This window comes from Eurosta solidaginis, chromosome 4 (genome assembly GCF_040869045.1).
Source record: "Eurosta solidaginis isolate ZX-2024a chromosome 4, ASM4086904v1, whole genome shotgun sequence".
In the NCBI taxonomy this organism is placed as follows: Eukaryota; Metazoa; Arthropoda; class Insecta; order Diptera; family Tephritidae; genus Eurosta; species Eurosta solidaginis.
This window is the reverse complement of record NC_090322.1, coordinates 79,830,290-79,854,874: the sequence shown is the minus strand read 5'-3', so window position 1 is coordinate 79,854,874 and position 24,585 is coordinate 79,830,290. Positions and strand designations below refer to the sequence as shown.

General features: G+C 35.7%; 1 pseudogene; it reads right to left on the bottom strand.

Annotated features, from left to right (window-relative positions):
* Positions 1-5,186: 5,186 nt before the first annotated feature.
* On the bottom strand, positions 5,187-9,310 carry LOC137248575 (NADH-ubiquinone oxidoreductase chain 2-like; annotated as a pseudogene).
* Between the last annotated feature and the right edge of the window lie 15,275 nt (positions 9,311-24,585).

The following is a 24,585-nucleotide window of genomic DNA, read 5'->3' as shown; positions in this document are numbered from 1 at the left end:
TATATACACACATATATGTGTGTATGTATGTAATGAATTAATTATAGTAATAGCAATAATGAAATTTATAAAAATTTTTTTTAATTTTACAATGAAAATGTAATGTTTTTATTAAACTATATAAATTATAGAAGTATAAATGGAATTAAACCATTAAAAGATAAAAGTTAGCAGCTTTTTCTTGATCATCTTACTTCTTTAATTGGAGTTTATTTTCTCATTTTTATCATTAACAATGATAAGCTTCTTTTTGGCTTCAATTAATTTTACGAATAAGGGTATAATATTTACCTAAGGTTAGGTCGAAACTAAATGCACTAAAATTGCTTCATTATTCAAGGTAGATTGAAGAACCAATATTTTTTGAATACAAATCAAATGTTATTTTTAACTACAACCCTATTATTTAATTATTTTGATCAGTTTAGTATTCCTTGGTTTCATTCATGATAAAGTCCAATAATTAAAATAAAAATGAATGTAATTGAAGTAGTAGTTCATATAAAAATATTAGATAATTTAATAATTATGATTATAGGTAGAATTAATACGATTTCTACATCGAAGATTAAAAAAATAATGCTAATTAAAAAGAATCGTAAAGAGAAAGGTAATCGTGATGATGATTTAGGGTCAAATCCGCATTCGAATGGTGAACATTTTTCTCGATCTCTTAAAGTTTTTTTTAGATAAAATAGATGCAATAATTATGATAATTGTTGTAATAATTATAATTAATATTATTATTGTTAAGATTAAATAAATTTTCTATACTACTGTTATTAGTAGTCTTTATGATTGGAAGTCAAATATAAGATTATATTATATAGATTTATTAATTAATTTGGTTATATTTTATAGATATTAAGTAAATTATTAATTTCCTCATAAATAAATTGAGTTATACAATAGTAATCATACAATATCTACAAAATGTCAATATCAAGCAGCTGCTTCAAATCCGAAATGATGGGTTTTTGAAAAATGATAATTTAAGTGGCGCATTAAACAAATTAATAAAAAAGTTGTTCCGATTAATACATGAATTCCATGGAATCTTGTAGCTATAAAAAATGTAGATCCATAAATAGAATCTGCAATTGTAAATGGGGCTTCAATATATTCATAAGCTTGAAGAATTCTAAAATAAATTCCTAATAAAATTGTAAAAAATAATCCTTGTGTTGTTTGTGAATAATTATTTTCTATTAATCTATGGTGAGCTCATGTAATTGTTACTCCTGATGTTAATAAAATAATAGTATTTAATAAAGGAATTTGGAAGGGGTTAAAAGGTTTAATTCCTATAGGTGGTCATGAAATACCTAATTCAATTGATGGGGCTAATCTTCTATGAAAAAAAGCTCAAAAAAATGAAATTTCTGATAAAATAAATAAAATTATTCCTCATCGTAACCCTAGTGTTACAGGTAATGTATGGAGTCCTTGGAATGTTCCTTCTCGTGAAATATCTCGCCATCATTGATAAACAGTTAAAATTGTAATAATATTACCTAATAAAAATAGTGAAATATCATATTGATGAAATCATTTTACTAATCCTGATATTGAAGTTATTGCTCCAATAGCTCCTGTTAAAGGTCAAGGGCTAAAATTTACTAAGTGAAATGGATGGTTTGCATGTGTTTTCATTTTATAAAATAAATTAATTGATTTCTCTAGAATATAAAGTTCTTAATACTGCAAATACATAAGATTGAATAATTGCAACTGCTGATTCAAGAATTAATAGTGCAATTTGACTAATTAATAATAATAGTATAATTATGTTATTAATAGAAGATCCTGTATTACCTAATAAAGTTAATAGTAAATGACCAGCAATTATATTAGCAGTTAATCGTACTGCTAAAGTTCCTGGTCGAATAATATTACTAATAGTTTCAATGCAAACTATAAATGGTATTAGAATTTTAGATGTTCCTTGAGGAACTATATGAGCGAACATATGTTGAGTATTATTGATTCAGCCATAGATTATAAAACAGATTCATAAAGGTAATGCTATTGTTAATGTAAAAATTAGGTGTCTAGTTCTTGTAAAAATATATGGGAATAATCCTATAAAATTATTTAATAAAATTATTGAAAATAATGAAATAAAAATAAAAGTGGATCCTGAGAAACTTTTTGGTCCTAATAAAGTTTTGAATTCTTTATGTAAAGATATTAATATAAAATTTCATATAATATTCCATCGAGAAGGAATTAATCTATAAGTTGATGGAATAATTAATAATCCAATAAATGAACTTATTCAATTTAATGATAAGTTTAAAATTCTTGATGAAGGATCAAATACAGAAAATAAATTAGTTATCATTTTCAGTTGAATGAATTAATCATTTTATTTTTAAAATAATTTGATTTAGATGTTTGATTAATTAATGAGTAATAATTAATAATTCTAAATATAATAAATGTAATTGAAAATATAAAAAATAATATTAATCATCTAATAGGTGCTATTTGTGGAATTAAAAAATATTAATTAAAATGATTAATAATTTTAGTTTGACATACTAATGTTATAAATTTAACTAATTTTTTATTATAAAATAATTTTATTATTAAATTCATTAGAAGTAATTGCTAATTTACTATTAAATGGTTTAAGAGACCAATACTTGCTTTCAGTCACCTAATGATGAATTATTATTAATTCATTTAATAAAATTTTTACAGGAATTCTTTCAATTACAATAGGTATAAAACTATGATTAGATCCACAAATTTCAGAACATTGTCCAAAAAATAACCCAGGGCGGTTAATTATAAAATTAGTTTGGTTTAATCGTCCTGGTGTTCTATCAATTTTTACACCAAGAGCAGGGATAGTTCATGAATGAATAACATCTGCTGCTGAAACTAAAATTCGAATTTGTGAATTTATAGGTAAAATTACTCGATTATCTACATCTAATAATCGAAAATTATTATTAATCATTTCATTTGTTGGGATTATATATGAATCAAATTCAATATTTAAAAAATCTGAATATTCATATTTTCAGTATCATTGATGACCAATAGTTTTTAATGTTATTGATGGTTCATTAATTTCATCTAATAAATATAATAATCGAAGTGATGGGAAAGCAATAAATAATAATATAATTGTTGGGAGAATCGTTCAAATTATTTCAATAGTTTGCCCATGTAATACATTTCGATTTGTATATGTATTAAAGAATAATATAAATATTAAATAACTGACTAATATTGTAATTATAATTAAAATTATTAATGTATGATCATGAAAAAAAGTTAATTGTTCTATTAAAGGTGATGCACTATCTTGAAGTCTAAAAGTGGCTCATGTTGTCATTTAATTTCTAATAAAAGTAAAATCTTTATATATGAAGCTTAAATCCATTGCACTAATCTGCCATATTAGAAATTAGTTAATAAAGGTAATTCAGAGTATCTGTGTTCTGCTGGGGGAGTATTTTGAGATCATTCAATTGAGGATCTAAATTGTATAGGGTATAAAACTATTCGTTTAGAAATTATACTTTCTCAAATAATAAATAAAAATAATAAGATTCCTATTAATGAAATAGATGAACCAATTGTGGAGGTGATATTTCATGTAGTATAAGCATCTGGGTAATCTGAATATCGTCGTGGTATTCCTGCTAAACCTAAGAAATGTTGAGGGAAGAATGTTAAATTTACACCTAAAAATATAATTAAGAATTGAGTTTTTAATCAAATAGGATTTAAAGTTAATCCTGTAAATAAAGGGTATCAATGGATGAGTCCAGCTATAATAGCAAAAACTGCTCCTATAGATAAAACATAATGGAAATGTGCAACTACGTAATAAGTGTCATGTAGAATAATATCAATTGATGAATTAGCTAATACTACTCCTGTTAATCCTCCTACGGTAAATAAGAATACAAATCCTAAAGATCAAAGTATCGTTGGAGAATATGTTAATTGAGTTCCATGTAATGTTGCTAATCAGCTAAAAATGTTGATACCTGTAGGGACAGCAATAATCATAGTTGCTGAAGTGAAATAAGCTCGTGTGTCTACATCTATTCCTACTGTAAATATGTGATGAGCTCATACAATAAATCCTAATAATCCAATTGCTATTATAGCATAAGTTATTCCTAAAGAACCAAAAGTTTCTTTTTTTCTTGATTCTTGTCTAATAATATGAGAAATTATTCCAAATCCAGGTAAAATTAAAATATAAACTTCTGGATGACCAAAAAATCAAAATAAATGTTGGTATAAAATAGGATCTCCACCACCTGCTGGGTCAAAAAATGATGTATTTAAATTTCGGTCTATTAATAATATAGTAATAGCACCTGCTAGAACTGGTAGGGATAATAGAAGTAAAAGAGCAGTTAGTATTACTGCTCATACAAATAAAGGTATTCGATCAAATGTAATACCTGTTGATCGTATATTAATAACAGTAGTAATAAAATTTACTGCTCCTAAAATAGAAGAGATTCCAGCTAAATGTAAAGAAAAAATAGCTAATTCAACAGATGCCCCTCTATGTGCAATAGTAGATGAAAGAGGAGGGTAAACTGTTCAACCTGTTCCAGCCCCAGTTTCTACCATACTGCTAATGAGTAATAATGTAAGGGATGGGGGCAATAATCAAAAACTGATATTGTTTATTCGAGGGAATGCTATGTCAGGAGCTCCTAGTATAAGGGGTACTAGTCAATTTCCAAATCCCCCAATTATGATTGGTATAACTATAAAGAAAATTATTACAAAAGCATGAGATGTAACAATTACATTATAAATTTGGTCATTTCCAATTAAGTTACCTGGATGACCTAATTCAGCTCGAATAATAATTCTTAATGAAGTTCCAATTATTCCTGCTCAAGCTCCAAAAATAAAATATAATGTTCCGATATCTTTATGATTTGTTGAAAATAACCATTGTCGCGACTAAGTGCGACTTATTTATGGTATATTCAATGGTGTAATTAAATGGCTGAATTTTAGGCGGTTGACTGTAAATCTATTTATAAGAATATTTCTTTTTAATTAAAGTTTTATAGTCAATAATGACATTAGATTGCAAATCTAAAGGAGTAATTAGATTACTAAGGCTTAAAAGGTTCTACTAATATTTATAGCTTTGAAGGCTATTAGTTTTTTTAACTTAAAACCTTCAAATATTAGTAGAATAGTGGATGGATAATAGAAATTGTAATTAAACTAAATGTTGAAATAAAAGAAATCATTAATATTCATTTAATAAAAAAATTATTTGATTTTATTGAAAATATTCATAGTAGTTTAATGTGAATGTAGAAAAACACAATCGTAAATAAAAAAATAATGTAATTAATGATATTGTTACTATAATTGTTTGATTATTTATAGTTAAATGTTGAATTACTAATCATTTTGGTAAGAATCGAATAAATGGTGGTAATCCTCCTAAAGATAGTAAATTTAATAGTAAAATAAATTTTAAAATTTTTAAATTGAAAAATGAATTGAATAATTGATTCATATGATAAATTTGAAAAATTTTGAATAAGAAAATTATACTAAATGATAAAAATGAATAAAATCAAAAATATGTAATTCATAATATTTCATTAATTTGTATTGCTGCTAATATTCATCCTAAATGAGTAATAGATGAAAAAGCTATTAATTTTCGTAATGAAGTTTGATTTAATCCTCCTAAAGAACCAATAATAATTGATATAATTTTTTTTTTTTTTTTTTTTTGTTACGTGGAAGGAGGAAATGCTTTATGCACTAACCGGGTTGTTAAGCCTCGGTGCTACTCTCTGTAGCAGCGAGCCTCTCCGAGTGTAGGACTCCCTTTCTTTTTCTTTATGGTCTACCCACTAAAACCTAACCTCCCACGGCCCGCGCATTTTCCGCACCTGGGACCGCGTTTAGCATAACTTCGGGCACGGAAGCACGCTACGTGAGCTCTTTGGCTACTCTCACGTTATTGGGCTAAGCAACCATCTTGCCGTTTAGCGAGGAGAATAGTCCTTGCATATCTGCTGACCATGTCCCATCTGTCATTTCCGCAGGTCATTTTATGGATGACACTGCCCGGGGATAGGCCGCCTAGTGTTACTTCCACTCTTCTTCGTTGCTGTGCGAAGTGATCGCATTCGAAAAAGGTGTGGCGTACGTCGTCTATGAGCCCACAGTATAAGCAATTCGGATTTTCAACCTTGCCCATCCTGTGGAGGTATTCCCAGAAGTAGCCGTGGCCACTTAAAAACTGTGTCAGATAGAAGTCGACCTCTCCATGTGGCCGTTCTAACCATGGCTCCAGCTCGGGAATCAGTTCCCTGGTCCACTTGCCTGCAGTGCTGCAGCTCCATTGCTGTTGCCAGCGTCGGATAGAATCTTTTCGCGCCTGCGCGGCAGCAACATCTCTACGTACTTCTCCTCGGAGGTGGTAAATTGATTTCCTCTCCTCAGCGAGAAGATGTATCGGTATGGTTCCCGCAATAACAAGAACTGCGTCTGCGGATACCGTGCGGTAAGCTGAGGCAATTCGTAGCGCCCCTCTGCGTTGGATAGAAGTAATAGCTGCTCGATACTTTCGGAATTTCATTGCATCCGCCCAAATCTCTGCACCGTACAAGAGTATAGAATCCGAAGCGGAAGCAAGCAACTTTCTTATACATGGCCTTGGCCCGCCTGTGTTTGCCATTAATCGAATTAAGTATCCTATGGTCCGTGCAGTTTTCTCACAGGCTCCTTGAAAGTGTTCCGAGAAGGTTAGTTTGCTATCTAGCCTCACCCCAAGGTATTTCGTGGAGCTGCGTGTTTGTACTTGTTGTTCTCCAACCATCATATTCGTAATGGTGGGAATTCGTCTCTTCGTGAGGATTACGATCTCAGTTTTCGCTGTCGCGAGCTGAAGTCCATGGTCACTCATCCATCTATTTACACTGCGCATTACTTGGTTTAATTTAAGCTGCGTCAGCTCGCAGTTCCGTGCTGTAATTACGGCAGCCACGTCGTCTGCGAAAGCGACAAGAAAAGCACTATCTGGCATGTCATACGAAGCATTCCAGAGGTCGGGACCTAACACCGATCCCTGGGCCGCTCCGCCTGTTATCCTCACCTTTCTCTGACCTTGGTTTGTTTCGTACGTGAGCCAGCGATCTTTTAGGTAGTCCCCTAATATGGCTAGTAGATAAGGAGGTACCTTGAAAGAGTGTTTCAGCGCATCGAGCATATCGTCCCACCTGACGGAATTGAAGGCATTTTTCACGTCCAGCGTGACCAGTAAGACAACCGGCCTAACTTGGTGGCACGCGGTTTCGGCTTTCCTTACCGCATTTATAACCTCGGCTATGGCATCTATTGTGGAGTGACCTTTCCGGAACCCATGCTGCCGATGGGACAGACCACCTCCATCGTCAATGGCTGCTATCAGCCGTTGTTTAAGGAGGCTTTCCATCATTTTCCCGGCCGTGTCGAGCATGCATAATGGTCGGAAAGACGACGGGGAGTTCGGGTCTCCCTTGCCTTTCGGGATTAGCACGAGGTGCGCTGTGCACCTTGTAGGAAAGATCCTGGCTTCCAGGCATTTGTTATACATGTGCAACAGCAACTCAGGACTGCTCTTAGCATCCAGTCTTATTGCTTCAGCTGGTATCCCATCTGGTCCTGTTGCTTTACCGGGCTTCATTCTGTGTAGGGCCGCTTTTAGCTCACCTTCACTGAACGGCTGCACGTCGTGGCCTTCGTGGGTGACGTGGCCACCCTCTCTGCTTGTGCGAGTGAGGAACAGAGCATCTACTATACTTCGCATCTTCCCCTCATCCATCGTTTGGTTCGGTGGGCGGAATTTCCCCATTACTATTTTATACCCTTGTCCCCAAGGATCACAATCAACTTCTTTGCAAAGCTTTTTCCAGCTATCAAGTTTGCTTTGCTTTATGGCGGCACAGAGAACCTTTTTTGCTCTTTTGTATGCCTCCGCATGCTCTAGCGCGTCAGGCCTGCTGCGTGCACGGGTTGCCAGCCTTCGCTTTCTGTGGCATACCCTGCGTAGTTCGGCGATTTCGCTACTCCACCAGTGCACTTGTTTTTTGCCTCTCCTAGGCCCTTTTCGTGGCATTGAGGTCTTGCATGCGTTGTTCAGACAACGCATGGTGGCTTCTACCGTAGCGTTCGCCGCTTCGGCACTGTCGACTATCTGTCGTGCGCTCGCTTGTACAACAGCGGAGAACTTTGCAGCGTCAACCTTAGAGGCGTCCCATTTTGTTTTCATACGGGGCGGTCTCTCTGTCCGACTTTGCCCTGAGTCATTAAGATGGAAGGTGATGTAGTTATGGTCACTACCCGTGAGATCCTCCATCACCCTCCATCCAGCCGCCTTTGACAGCAGGTTTTCCGATACTAATGTAATATCAGGGATAGAGTGTCCAAAGCCTGGTCGCCGATATGTCGGGGTCGTGCCGGTATTCAGAATGACCAATCCGAGCCGGGCAGCCATTTCTAGCACTAGCCTTCCTCTGGAGTTAGTCTGGGGCATTCCCCACTCAACAGCCCTAGCATTGAAATCTCCAGCGACGACCACGTTACCGGTTTCCTCACGCAAATCGTCTTCGAGTAGTTCTAGCTTATCTTTAAACCCTTGAATTGGATCGTTTGGGGACAGGTAGCAGCTCACTAGTGTGGTGTGCGCCACTGTTACGCGTACGTAGCCGTTTCCGACAACACGGCTTCGTACGTGGGCGCCAGCGTCTAGGATCCAGATCGCAGCAGCACCTGTTGAGTCTACGTGCCAGTCACTCCTGACTCTATAAGGTTCGCTGATGATGGCATAGCTGAATTGATATAATAATAACAATATTTATAAAATTAATATTAATTAAATAAGAAATTAATATTATAGGGGCAATTTTTTGTCATGTTATTAAAATTAAATTATTATTTCATGATAATCCTTCTATGACTGTTGGAAATCAAAAATGGAAAGGAGCAGTGCCTCTTTTTAATAATAAAGATGAAATTAAATTCATTTACTAAATAAATAATCATTTTGTATCAATAAAGTATTTATGTATATTATGATAATACAAAATAATAGAATTGCTGATGCAATTGTTTGAATTAAAAAATATTTTAGAGAAGCTTCTGTAGATATTAGATTATTATTGTTATTATCTCTTATTAGGGGGATAAAAGATAATAAATTAATCTCTAAACCTATTCAAGCTCTTAATCAAGAATTTGATGAAATTGTAATTATTGTTCTTATTAGTAATATTGAAAAGAATATAATTTTTGCAGAATTATTAAAAATTAAAAAGAAAAGGATTTATAGCCTTTATAAATGGGGTATGAACCCAGTAGCTTTATTAGCTTATCTTTTTATATTTTAGTGTAAGATGCACATAAGTTTTTGATACTTTTAGAAATGGTTTAATTCCATTAAATATAATGAATGTAGTAGAATTACATTATTTATCCTATCAAGATAACCCTTTTTTCAGGCAATTCATTAAGTTAAAATAGACGGGTTTTTATTGTATTTTTAGAATGCAAAATTATCTTTTTCAAAATTAAAGATTAAAATTCATTCTAAAATAAATGGGTTTTTTTTTCTTTTATACTAATAATTTAGAAAAAATTATAGAAAATTTATTTTAAATATGTAATATATTAAATAATTAAAATTAGCGTTTGAAAAATTACTGATTTTAATTTCATTTAAATAATAAAAAATTCTAATATAGATAGGTATGAGAGTTAAATTCACAACTTTAATATAGATATATAGATGTATATCGTTTATTTATATTTAATATTTAGATTTATTAAAATTTCTAATAATAGATTATAATATTAATAATCAAATTTTAATATACTAATCTCTATTTTTAAATCTTAAGGTTTTTTTGGACAAGATTAGTATGCATCTATTAATATATTAAATATTTATATATATATAGATATTTATTGATCTTTATAGTATATCTATAAGTTATAGTGAATGAAACATAATTTTTAAATAAAATGTCATGTATATAAAATAATCGAATGAAAAGTGTCTATTTTGGTATAAAGAAAATTAATTAGTAACAAAATTTTAAAAAAATTTTTAAAAATTTCGAAATTTTTTGCAAAAAAAAAAATTATAGAAATGACTAATAATTTAAAATTTTTAATATTGTAAAAATTGAAATTTTGTTAAAAATTAAAAATTTTTAAATTAATTGTCTTTTAAATTGTGGGATTTGGTAATTTTAAAATTTATTATTTATAATTTTATATTTTATTTAAATTTTATTATTTATTAAATGTAAATTTTATATACTATATTTTATTATTTATTAATATTAAGTATTGATTTTTAAAAATTGAAAATTAAATTATTTTATTTTATAAGAAATAAATTAAAAATTTTAAAATTATTAATTATTTTCATTTAATATTTTATTATGAAATTGATTTTTATTAAAAATTTTATAATTATTGATTATTTTTAATTTTATTTAATAATTAATTAGGGGTTAGTTATTAATTATTTATTAAGATTTTAAATTATTAATTATTTTTTAGAATTATTTGTTTAGATATTTATTAATAATTAAATTTTTTTAATATTAAAAATTTTAAATTATTAATTATTTTTGATAATTTTATTTTATTGAATATTAATTAATAATTAATTAGGGGTTAGTTATTAATTATTTATTTTATTAAAAATTTTAAAATTATTAATTATTTTCATAATATTTATATTTTTACTATAAAATGAATTTATGAAAAAATTTTTACGGGGAGCTAAGTACTATATTTAAATATTTATTTGAAGATAATTTATTAATAAAAATATAATTTTAATTATTAAATATAGTTATCTATTAATATTAAATAATAATTTTAAAAATTGAAATTAAATTATTTTATTTTGTTAAAAAAAAATAATTTTGGATTTTATAATTATTGATTATTTTTATTTAATATTTTATTATGAAATTGATTTTTATTAAAATTTTTAAAATTATTAACTATTTTTAATTTTATTAAAAATTTTAAACTTATAATCATTTCTATAATTTTTATTAATTAAATAATAATTAATTAGGGGTTAGTTATTAATTATTTATTTTATTAAAAATTTTAAAATTATTAATTATTTTCATAATATTTATATTTTTATTATAAAATGAATTTATGAAAAAATTTTTACGGGAAGTTAATTACTATATTTAATTATTTATTTGAAGATAATTTATTAAAAAAAATATAATTTTAATTATTAAATATAGTTATCTATTAATATTAAATAATAATTTTAAAAATTGAAATTAAATTATTTTATTTTGTTAAAAAAAAAATAATTTTGAATTTTATAATTATTGATCATTTTTATTTAATATTTTATTATGAAATTGATTTTTATTAAAATTTTTAAAATTATTAACTATTTTTAATTTTATTAAAAATTTTAAAATTATTAATCATTTCTATAATTTTTATTAATTAAATATTAATAATTAATTAGGGGTTAGTTATTAATTATTTATTTTATTAAAAATTTAAAAATTATTAATTATTTTCATAATATTTATATTTTTATTATAAAATGAATTTATGAAAAAATTTTTACGGGAAGCTAATTACTATATTTAAATATTTATTTGAAGATAATTTATTAATAAAAATATAATTTTAATTATTAAATATAGTTATCTATAAATATTAAATAATAATTTTAAAAATTGAAATTAAATTATTTTATTTTGTTAAAAAAAAATAATTTTGGATTTTATAATTATTGATTATTTTTATTTAATATTTTATTATGAAATTGATTTTTATTAAAATTTTTAAAATTATTAACTATTTTTAATTTTATTAAAAATTTTAAAATTATTAATCATTTCTATAATTTTTATTAATTAAATATTAATAATTAATTAGGGGTTAGTTATTAATTATTTATTTTATTAAAAATTTTAAAATTATTAATTATTTTCATAATATTTATATTTTTATTATAAAATGAATTTATGAAAAAATTTTTATGGGAAGCTAATTACTATATTTAGATATTTATTTGAAGGTGATTTATTAATAAAAATATAATTTTAATTATTAAATATAGTTATCTATTAATATTAAATAATAATTTTAAAAATTGAAATTAAATTATTTTATTTTGTTAAAAAAAAATAATTTTGGATTTTATAATTATTGATTATTTTTATTTCATATTTTATTATGAAATTGATTTTTATTAAAATTTTTAAAATTATTAATTATTTTTAATTTTATTAAAAATTTTAAAATTAGTAATCATTTCTATAATTTTTATTAATTAAATATTAATAATTAATTAGGGGTTAATTATTAATTATTTATTTTATTAAAAATTTTAAAATTATTAATTATTTTCATAATATTAAAATTTTTATTATAAAATGAATTTATGAAAAAATTTTTGTGGGAAGCTAATTACTATATTTAAATATTTATTTGAAGGTGATTTATTAATAAAAATATAATTTTAATTATTAAATATAGTTATCTATTAATATTAAATAATAATTTTAAAAATTGAAATTAAATTATTTTATTTTCTTAACAAAAAATAATTTTGGATTTTATAATTATTGATTTTTTTTTTTTTTTTTTTGTTACGTGGAAGGAGGAAATGCTTTATGCACTAACCGGGTTTTTAAGCCTCGGTGCTACTCTCTGTAGCAGCGAGCCCTCTCCGAGTGTAGGACTCCCTTTCTTTTTCTTCATGGTCTACCCACTAAAACCTAACCTCCCATGGCCCGCGCATTTTCCGCACCTGGGACCGTGTTTAGCATAACTTCGTGCACGGAAGCGCGCTACGTGAGCTCTTTGGCTACTCTCACGTTATTGGGCTAAGCAACCATCTTGCCGTTTAGCGAGGAGAATATTCCTTGCATATCTGCTGACCGTGTCCCATCTGTCATTTCCGCAGGTCATTTTATGGATGACACTGCCCGGTCGCCTAGTGTTACTTCCACTCTTCTTCGTTGCTGTGCGAAGTGATCGCATTCGAAAAAGGTGTGGCGTACGTCGTCTATGAGCCCACAGTATAAGCAATTCGGATTTTCAACCTTGCCCATCCTGTGGAGGTATTCCCGGAAGTAGCCGTCGCCACTTAAAAACTGTGTCAGGTAGAAGTCGACCTCTCCATGTGGCCGTTCTAACCATGGCTCCAGCTCGGGAATCAGTTCCCTGGTCCACTGGCCTGCAGTGCTGCAGCTCCATTGCTGTTGCCAGCGTCGGATAGAATCTTTTCGCGCCTGCGCGGCAGCAACATCTCTACGTACTTCTCCTCGGAGGTGGTAAATTGATTTCCTCTCCTCAGCGAGAAGATGTATCGGTATGGTTCCCGCAATAACAAGAACTGCGTCTGCGGATACCGTGCGGTAAGCTGAGGCAATTCATAGCGCCCCTCTGCGTTGGACAGAAGTAATAGCTGCTCGATACTTTCGGAATTTCATTGCATCCGCCCAAATTTCTACCCCGTACAAGAGTATAGAATCCGAAGCGGAAGCAAGCAGCTTTCTTATACATGGCCTTGGCCCGCCTGTGTTTGCCATTAATCGGCTTAAGTATCCTATGGTCCGTGCAGTTTTCTCACAGGCTCCTTGAAAGTGTTTCGAGAAGGTTAGTTTGCTATCTAGCTTCACCCCAAGGTATTTCGTGGAGCTGCGTGTTTGTACTTGTTGTTCTCCAACCATCATATTCGTAATGGTGGGAATTCGTCTCTTCGTGAGGATTACGATCTAAGTTTTCGCTGTCGCAAGCTGAAGTCCACGGTCACTCATCCATCTATTTACACTACGCATTACTTGGTTTAATTTAAGCTGCGCCAGCTCGCAGTTCCGTGCTGTAATTACGGCAGCCACGTCGTCTGCGAAAGCGACAAGAAAAGCACTCTCTGGCATGTGCAAACGAAGGAGGCTGTCATACGAAGCATTCCAGAGGTCGGGACCTAACACCGATCCCTGGGCTGCTCCGCCTGTTATCCTCACCTTTCTCTGACCTTGGTTTGTTTCGTACGTGAGCCAGCGATCTTTTAGGTAGTCCCCTAATATGGCTTGTAGATAAGGAGGTACCTTGAAAGAGTGTTTCAGCGCATCGATCATATCGTCCCACCTGACGGAATTGAAGGCATTTTTCACGTCCAGCGTGACCAGTAAGACAACCGGCCTAACTTGGTGGATCGCGGTTTCGGCTTTCCTTACCGCATTTATAACCTCGGCTATGGCATCTATTGTGGAGTGACCTTTCCGGAACCCATGCTGCCGATGGGATAGACCACCTCCATCGTCAATGGCTGCTATCAGCCGTTGTTTAAGGAGGCTTTCCATAATTTTCCCGGCCGTGTCGAGCATGCATAATGGTCGAAAAGACGACGGGGAGTTCGGGTCTCCCTTGCCTTTCGGGATTAGCACGAGGTGCGCTGTCTTCCACCTTGTAAAAAAGATCCTGGCTTCCAGGCATTTGTTATACATGTGCAGCAGCAACTCAGGATTGCTCTTAGCAGCCAGTCTTATTGCTTCAGCTGGTATCCCATCCGGTCCTGGCGCTTTACCGGGCTTCATTCTGTGTAGGGCCGCTTTTAGCTCACCTTCACTGAACGGCTGCACGTCGTGGCCTTCGTTGGTGAAGTGGTCATCCTCTCTGCTTGTGCGAGTGAGGAACAGAGCATATACTATACTTCGCATCTTTCCCTCATCCATCGTTTGGTTCGGTGGGCGAAATTTCCCCATTACTATTTTATACCCTTGTCCCCAAGGATCACGATCAACTTCTTTGCAAAGATTTTTCCAGCTATCAAGTTTGCTTTGCTTTATGGCGGCACAGATAACCTTTTTTGCTCTTTTGTATGCCTCCGCATGCTCTAGCGCGTCAGGCCTGCTGCGTGCGCGGCTTGCCAGCCTTCGCTTTCTGTGGCATACCCTGCGTAGTTCGGCGATTCCGCTACTCCACCAGTGCACTTGTTTTTTACCTCTCCTAGGCCCTTTTCGTGGCATTGAGGTCTTGCATGCGTTGTTCAGGCAACGCATGGTGGCTTCTACCGTAGCGTTCGCCGCTTCGGCACTGTCGACTATCTGTCGTGCGCTCGCTTGTACAACAGCGGAGAACTTTGCAGCGTCAACCTTAGAGGCGTCCCATTTTGTTTTCATACGGGGCGGTCTCTCTGTCCGACTTTGCCCTGAGTCATTAAGATAGAAGGTGATGTAGTTATGGTCACTACCCGTGAGATCCTCCATCCAGCCGCCTTTGACAGCAGGTTTTCCGATACTAATGTAATATCAGGGATAGAGTGTCCAAAGCCTGGTCGCCGATATGTCGGGGTCGTGCCGGTATTCAGAATGACCAATCCGAGTCGGGCAGCCATTTCTAGCACTAGCCTTCCTCTGGAGTTAGTCTGGGGCATTCCCCACTCAACAGCCCTAGCATTGAAATCTCCAGCGACGACCACGTTACCGGTTTCCTCACGCAAATCGTCTTCGAGTAGTTCTATCTTATCTTTAAACCCTTGAATTGGATCGTTTGGGGACAGGTAGCAGCTCACTAGTGTGGTGTGCGCCACTGTTACGCGTACGTAGGCGTTTCCGACAACACGGCTTCGTACGTGGGCGCCAGCGTCTAGGATCCAGATCGCAGCAGCACCTGTTGAGTCTACGTGTCAGTCACTCCTGACTCTATAAGGTTCACTGATGATGGCATAGCTGGCTCTGCTTTCAAGAACCAATTGTTCCAGCAGGCTATCGGCTAACCTGCTTCGGTTCAGGTTGCCTTGGATGAACCTAGTCACTTGCGCGTCTGTTTGGCCTTTGCGGCAGCGAGTGCCTCCCTGAAGGTGCTGCATGCTCCAGACCCGGGAAGGTGGTCGACCTTCTCTGACTGGCATAAAAAGCACTTTGGAGTTTCCGTGCAGGCCGAGGCCTGGTGGCCACTCTGTCCGCACTTCCAGCAAGCACTGCTTCTATCAGGGCCTTTGCAGTCTGCTTTTTGGTGTCCGTAGCCTAGACACCTGAAGCATCGCTGCACGTCTACCCTCTGTCTAAGCCTGCATTGCAGCCAGCCGATACAGATCTTGCCCTTGGCTAGTAAAAGGACGCCTACAGCTTCGCCCACTTCAATAGCTGCCATCTTCTATTCACGCTGGTTTGCCGAGAAAATAGACACACGGACCTGCCCCGTCATTTCCCCGCCAGCAGCTTTCCTAACAGCCTGGGCAACTTCTTCGGCGGTTGCCAGACAGTCCATGCCCAGCACCTCTATCCGCATTCGCCGTGTAAGCTGCTTGGTTTCGCCCGCTTCTCCAACAGTGCTTCCTATCGCTTGGATGAACGCTGATTTATCGCCGCAACGTGCAGTTTCGATAAGTACACTCCCGGATTTGGTTTTTCGGACGGAGCGTATTACGGTCCCTGTATCTTCAGGCCGAAGCTCGCCCCGGATGGCTCCTATGACTTCGGCGTAGTTCTTTCCCTGGGCTGGTCTAACTACGAAAGTTGCGGCCTGTCTGTTTCTGGGCTTGCCTTTTCTTTTTGTCTTCTTGGCTTGCCCAGGTGGTGTCCTTTGTCCTCTCTCAGGGCGTGGTTTGGCTTTCCGGTTCCTTACGGTCGTCCAGGCCTCGCCCGAGATTGTCTTCGCAGAACCCTCATCGCACTTTTTCTTGGCCTCAGAGGCCCCCGGTTGCGAGCCAGAGTTCGTTCGTGCTCTTTCGTTCCCACGAGTCGCTTTCGGTTCTGTGTAATCTGCGCTTTTACCCTCTAATAAAGAGCGCATGCGACTCAGTGTCTCTTCAAGTTGTGCCATGCCGTTCTTTATGTCCATCGACACATTCTTCTGTTTGGCCGCAGCAGCCTGCATGCTGCGCAGCACAACTCTTGCATACTCGAGGAGGTCAACTTGACTTGTCCTCCCCGGTGTAGCACCGCATACGGAGGTTTCCCGCCCGTCATTGCCGTCACCTTGCTGTCCAGGGGTAGATGGGGTGGCATCTACTTTCCTACTGTTTTCCCTAGCTTTTGTCCCCCCTTGCGTTCGTCGTGGGGTGTCCCTGGCCATTGCTGGCCCGCCAACTTGTTTCTCTGCTGGTGCTATTGTCGCATTGCTAACGGCTTTTAACACCGGCGATCGGAGCACCTTGCTGCTCCTTTGAAAAGCGGTTACACCGCTATCATTAACCTCGTTACTTTTACGCGTTTCAATTGTTTGGTTCATTTCTTTTCGGTTGTGTCTCCGCTCCAAGCCGCTATCTCCGCCCGATGTGCAGTCGCCGTTTTAGATTCCCGTGGTTATCTTTGCATGTGCAGGGAGGCCACGCGAGGGTTGACACAGGTCCTTATGAGAGTCTGTGTTCAGAGCCAGAATCCGGCGTAAGTCAGGAGTCATCTCAACTGATCCTGCACCACCAACTTAATGGTGACGTGGCTTCGAACGTACTTGGAGACCTGCCAAGGTTTTAACGAGACGGAGACGAAGACGACATTAGCCCACCAGCCGTTTCGACGAGGTGTCACCCTCGGCTACTAAGATGGTAGAATACCGTCCACGCCAGCCCATAGCAATCTTTTCCTCAACATTTTCCAGTTGTCGCCGTCAGGATCTTACTGGGCTCGATCCTGAGGATGCTTATTGAAGTTTTAGGGCGGCATCCACTCGCCCTGCCACCAAGATTCATTGGGCATGTGTGGCCTTTTGGGCCACGCCCTCCTCTATGGTCGCTCTTGGTCGGGGACTGCTTATTGGTTATTCGCAGCTAACCTACTAGAGGCCGTTCACGATCCGCCACCTTGTGACCCCGGTGGAGCCCTGAGCTCAGCTTCTTTACGCACTACATTGGGTTCACGCAGCATGGACAAGCATATTGTTGATTCCAGTGGTAGGGACACACTTTTCAAATGATGGTGCAACCATTATGAAACTATTGGATATTATGCATCCAGCCGTAAAACTCTAGTCGACATCGCCAAATCTCAAGATGCTGAGGTAAGTTTTTTGTTATATTAGAATGTGTAGAATAAATATGTTTCTCTTATCACACCACTTCAGTAATATTTTAAGGAGGGCAATCTTAAAACAAGTTAAGCCATATGTTGAGGAAGGCGTGCATGTACGTATCAACATTAAAGCTATATGTAAAGCCTTAGAATTATGCATGACAAAAAATGACATGGCTGTACATGTCGAAGCGCCAATCAAAGGAACAACAACGTGCTTTATTGGAAAAATGCGCTGCCACAGCAATGACCTCTAAACTTTTTAATCAACAAAAAGCTTTATTTTCTAAAATCGTTGTGGACGCTGTACTTTTCTTTGATGGAGCCAACGTCATACAAAAAATATAAAATGGCATTATTAAATATAGAATTGGAATTCAAGGCTGAGCGTGATAGTGGTGAAGTACGTGTTGATAATGTTCAAAGGTACCAGAAAATTGTTGATGCTGAATGGCGTATTCTGTACAATAAACTAGCCAAGTACGACGCCAATGTTGTGTTATCCAAACTACCAATTGGTGATGTTGGTACACAGTATTTTGCAGATCGTGAAATGTTCTGTTAGTGTACCAGAAGAAGATTTAAAACGTACAGTGAAAGCTTGTGGTGGTGCTGTTATGACTACAGCTAATGATATAAATTCAAGTGTTTTGGGTCAATGTGATTACTTTGAAGAACGTCAAGTTGGTGGTGAACATTTCAACATTTTCCAAGGTTTGATAGTGGGTTTGACATTAATTTAATTTTTATAGTTTATAATTATTTAAAGGTTGCGTTAATGCCGAACAATTTTTGGAAGAAACTGAGCTTCGCTACATGATGGTACAATGATTGTGCAGCGTACAATTAAACATGATTCTATTGTTGCTGTTAAGTCAAAATACAACTTGAAAAAAATGTCTAATCTTAAATTGTTAAGTAATATTATGAAAATATTGTGTCCAACTACGGAAGAAAAAACTATAAAATTTGTGTCAGTGAAATTATAATTATTGCTTTTGGTTGTTAGTTTTGAGGCATCGTCTTCTAGTGCTGTTGTTGTTGTTGTAGCGATAAGGTTGCTCCCCGAAGGCTTTGGGGAGTGTTATCGATGTAATGGTCCTTTGCCGGATACAGATCCGGTACGCTCCGGTACCACAGCACCATTAAGGTGCTAGCCCGACTATCTCGGGAACGATTTATGTGGCCACATTAAACCTTCAGGCCTTCCCCTACCTCCCCACCCGCAAGTTCCGTGAGGAGTTGGGGTCACCAGAGCCTCGTCTGTTAGTGAAACAGGAGTCGCCGCGGATAGGTGAGGTTGACAATTGGATTTGGAGAAGCTATATATTGCGCTAGCAACCTGAAGGGTTGCGCTACACAGCCCCTTTAATCAGGTATTTTAGTCGGCTCTTACGACAGGCATACCTACCGCGGGAATATTCTGACCCCCTAACCTGCTGGGGTCTTCGAGTGCCTTCTGATGTTGTTGTTGTAGCAGTGCTTCGCCCCATCCAATAGGTCTGACTAATCACAAATTGTAATCAATGTCCTCCAACGAGAGTCCGAGGAAACTTGCTGTTTCAACAGGATTGGACAATAAAGAGAGGGGTGTTAGAGTAGTTGGTTCCACACTACAATTGAAGAGATGGTTGGTGTCATGTGGGGACACATTGCAAGCAGGGACATTTTGTATGGCGGGATTGATTCTGGATAGTTAAGAGTTTAACCTGTTACAGTATCCAGATCGAAGTTGGACTAGAGTGGCTCGCGTTTCCCTAGGGAACGTGCGTTCCTGTTCTGCAATTTTAGGGTATTGTTCTTTGAGTACTGAATTCACCGGGCAATTCCTGACATAGAGGCCCGACGCGTGTTTATGGAGTTCGCCAAGGACCTGCTTATGTTTTTTGGCTTCATACGGCTGTGTTCTCAGGTGCCGTATTTCCTCATAGTGCTTACGGAGGTGACTCCTTAAGACCCTGGGCGGTGTTGGCTCATCAATCAGATGTCTGTTGGAATGCCCAGGTTCCTGGATATTCAACAGAAACTGTTCGGTTAGCATTTCATTTCTTTCACTTATTGGGAGTATTCTCGCCCCATTATGTAGATGGTGTTCTGGGGACTTAAGGAGACAACCCGTGGCGGTTCTGAGGGCAGTATTTTGGCAGGCCTGTAGCTTCTTCCAGTGGGTAATCCTTAGGCTTGGCGACCATATGGTGTAGGAAACAATAGTGACTCCTTCTAGTGGTAAAGATAGCTATTGATATGTACAATTTAAACAGAAGTAGGGATATGACACCGCTTTCAATGTGAGTTTTTTTGAAGCTATTGCAAAAAGCGTTGAGGATTTTTAATATCTTACGAGGTACCTTTGTAAATGTTTCTGAGAATGGAGAATGATACTGTTATGTTTGTCGGGTGTTAGCCGTAGCTCAGTCTTTATTAAACATAAAATAACATACAATTTACAGGTCATAATTACATAAAAAAACAAATAAATATATAAAGTCTTACCGCGTATTTAATTACCAGTTGTTGGATGTTCGGCAGACAGAAAATGAATATGTAACGTTATGTCCTTTGACACTTATTTATACATTAGCGATGTCACATACATATTTAAATGAACGGCACAATACAATAGTAGATACTTATACAAATACATTTGACAAGTGAACATTTTCGGAATTTAATCTACAGTTAAAGGTTGCCAACATCCCTTTTTCTTTTAGTTAGATAGTAATCTGGAGTCCAAGCTGGAGGTCTCTTGCGTCTCGTTGATCTTCTTAACTCTTGAGAAACAGCAGGTGGTTCAGTAGTTGACTCTCGAGCATCTGTAGGTGTATCATTGCTAACTGCTGTTAATGATTCGTTAACAGGAATTTCTATATTCGGAGACTGTGTCTGTTCCTCGGCTGGATTACTTAGCGTTGACTCTTGCCCTGTGGCAATGTCACTTTCTTGAACTCTTGAATTGGTTGAATCGGAATTCGAAGTTGTTGGCTTAGGTGGAAGCTCAAAATAATCATATAAAATATCCAATGTGTTGTTTGGTGTTTTTACGAATCTTGGTCGAAGCTGGTTTGAATGAGATTCTACCGCTCTAAATATGTCAGAGTTTTCGATTTTAACCTCGTAGTTAACTTTGCCTAGAACCTTTATAATTGTTCCGGGTGCCCAATAAGATTGGTTAAGTTTATATAACTTTGCGTAAATTAGATCTCCAACTTCATAATTTCTTTCTTTAGCTCCATGTCGCTTATTAAACTGTTGTTCCATGTGTTCGTTACGTGACTCATTGGATGGCTTCGAAATTTTAAGCATGTCGAACTCTGTACGTAGTCTTCTCCCAACGAATAATTCAGCTGGCGATTTCCCTTGCGGTGCATTGCGATTGGGTGTGGTGCGATATGTTTGCAAAAACGTTTGTAAAATTTGGGTTGGCGTTCCCGCGTCCTCCAATTTCTTTAAAGCTCGCTTAAGTGTGTCCACAAACCGTTCCGCTTGTGAGTGTATGAGCGATACCATGACTTTTGCAAAAATCCGCAAACATTTTACTGGAAAATTGTGTACCATTATCGCTGACAATTAGCTCAAGATTTCCAAACTGTGATGTAAAAACTGAAATGCACTCTAAAATCTTTAATGATGTGATCGACTTAATTTGATATATTTGAGGCCATTTCGAGTATGCGTCGATTATTACCAAATAGTAAATTTGATTAACCGGACCTGCAATATCAATATGAATGCGTTGCATCGGATGCTCTGCATTACGCCATGAAGAAAGAGTTGTTTTTGGTAATGTTTTAGCAACAGTTGCACATTTTTCACATGATTGAATATACTGCTTTATATTCTCATCTATACCCGGCCAGTATACATAACTTCGTGCTAGCGCTTTTGTGCGTTGAATTCCTTGATGACCTTTATGCAGTTGCTTTAGGATTCGATTGCGAAAGCACTTGGGAATAACTAGACAATCTTTTAGCATGATGCAATGTTCAACCATACTCAGACTATCACGATGTGTATAGAAACTACGTAAATCGTTGCTGATTGTGTTCGGCCACTTACCAGTCTTCACGTGTTTTGTAACATCTTGTAAAAATGCGTCTTGCATTGTCGCTTTTTGTACCATCTCAAAAGTAATTGGCAGAAATTCTATGGCATCAATTGTAATTTGCTTAATATCACGTTCAAGCTGGCAACTTGCTATGACTGTTTCTTCATTAGGTTTTGATGTGCTTCTAATAAGACGTGAAAGTACATCAGCTGCACCAAATTCATTGGTAGGTACGTATTCTAAAATAAAATCATATGACATCAACGTTAAGGCCCATCGCTGAAGGCGGTTTGCAGAGTGTGCAGGAATCCCCCTCTTATTACCAAATATGGCAAGTAATGGCTTATGATCTGTATGTAAATAAAATTTTCTTCCATACAGGTACTTATGAAACTTTACCACTGCAAATACCAAAGCCAAGCCTTCTTTTTCAATTTGCGAATAATTCTTCTTAGCTTGTGTCAGAGCTCTTGCAGTATGCGCGATTGCTTTTTCACTACCATCTGCGTACAAGTGACAAATATATGCACCTAGACCCACGTTAGAAGCGTCCGCTGCTACCTTGATTGGCAGTTTGGGATCGTAGTGTGTTAGTAAGAGATCTGATGAAAGAAGTTTTTTAAATTTATCGAAGTTATTCTGGCATTGTGTGGACCAGTTCCACTTTGCATTCGTTTTTAGTAAATTATCCAAAGGCTTCCTAAGAACGCGCATCCCTTGGATAAACTTTCCGTAATAATGTATGGCACCTAAAAACGATCTTAATTCGCTGACATCTTTCGGTGGTGGAAGTTCCAAAATTTTGCTGATTTTATTCTTATCTGGCCTTACGCCTTTCTGATCGATGTGATATCCCAAATACGTACAAGATTTTTGAAAGAATTTACATTTATTGAAATTGACCGTAATGTTGTGGAGTTTAGAACGTTCAAAAAGTTTAATTACTGCGCTTATATTTTCTTCTTTAGTTTTAGTAGCTACAACAACATCATCTAAATAGGGAAATACTCCAGAGAGTACCGAAAGTAATGATTCCATAACAAGCTGAAACGCTCCGGGTGCAGATTTAACTCCTGGTGCTAAACGATTTAATGTATATAACCCGCGATGTGTGTTGATTACGAGAAGTTTTTTTGTTTCCTCGTTTACTTCTATTTGCATATAAGCATTGTTTAAATCGACTATAGAAAAATATGAACAGCCGTTGAAATTAACAAAAATTTCGTCTGGTAGTGGCAATGGAAATGTATGAGGCTCAAGCTGTGCGTTGAGGCCTGCAGAATAGTCACCACAGATACGAATATTATCTGAAGCTTTTTTGACTACCACGATTGGAGCTGACCATTCGGAGAAATTGACTGGAGTAATAATACCGTCATCTTCTAATCTTTTCAATTCCCTTTCGACTTGTTCCCTTGCTGCATAAGGTATTGGTCTTTTTGGGCGAAACACCGGCACCGCTTGAGGCTTAAGCTGTAAGTGAACTTTGTATGATATACAGTAACCTATTTCATCTCTGAAAACAGTTGGAAACATCTGACGTAAATTCGGTTCGACTAATCGACTGCTAGTTTGGATGCTTCTGCATGAAGTGTAATCAGTGATGGGACTGTCCCAAAGATCAAACAGAGAAATTATGTCTGTGCCTAACAAATTTAGGTTAGTAGAAACTGTGATGGTTGCTCTCTTGTTTTTTTCATTCACCACGACATTCGCATCAAATTCGCCAGCAATTGAAAGTGGATTTGCTGAAGCGTCGCTAATTGATTTTCTAACCGAACGTAATTGTGGACTGCCTATGCTGGCCCAGTTTTGTTTGGAAATAATGGTGATATCCGACCCGGTATCGTGTTGCAATTTAACTGTTGTGTTGTTAATTTGTATTGCCACGAAACGTCGATTTTTAGCACCATTACCACACATTGTAAATACGCTTTTGATTGATTTACGCGTTTTCTTACTCTTTTTCTTCGTACTAGCATTTTTCGTTTTACGTTCCGAAAAGCACGTGCAATACCCTTCTTTATGTCCGACTTTACCGCATTGAGTACATTTGTGGTTACTGAAATTACAATCACGCACGAAATGCATACCTCCGCATTGCCAACAAGGTCTACTTGGAGTTTACTTGCTAGGTAATTTACTTTGTTTGTGCTGAGCTTGTGAAACTGCTTGAACCTTGGATTGCTGTTCAGCTACGACCGCATCACTTTACAAATTTCTAATACGCTGAATTTCCGCGACTAAATTATCTAGTGTTAGTGGTCTATCTACAGTTTCAGAGTCGAGCATGCTTAAAAGTCGAGCGCGAAGATCTTCATCACGTGTCGATTGAATACCCTGAACGACATCAAGCATTTAAAATTATCAGCCGTGCAATTTTGTAGCGAGAAATTTTCACATAACCTATTTACTCGAGCTGCATACGTCACAATGTCTTCATTTTCTTCGTGCACATTTCGCATACATTTTACTCTCGTACTAAATTGTGACTCTTTCTTACCAAACAATTTT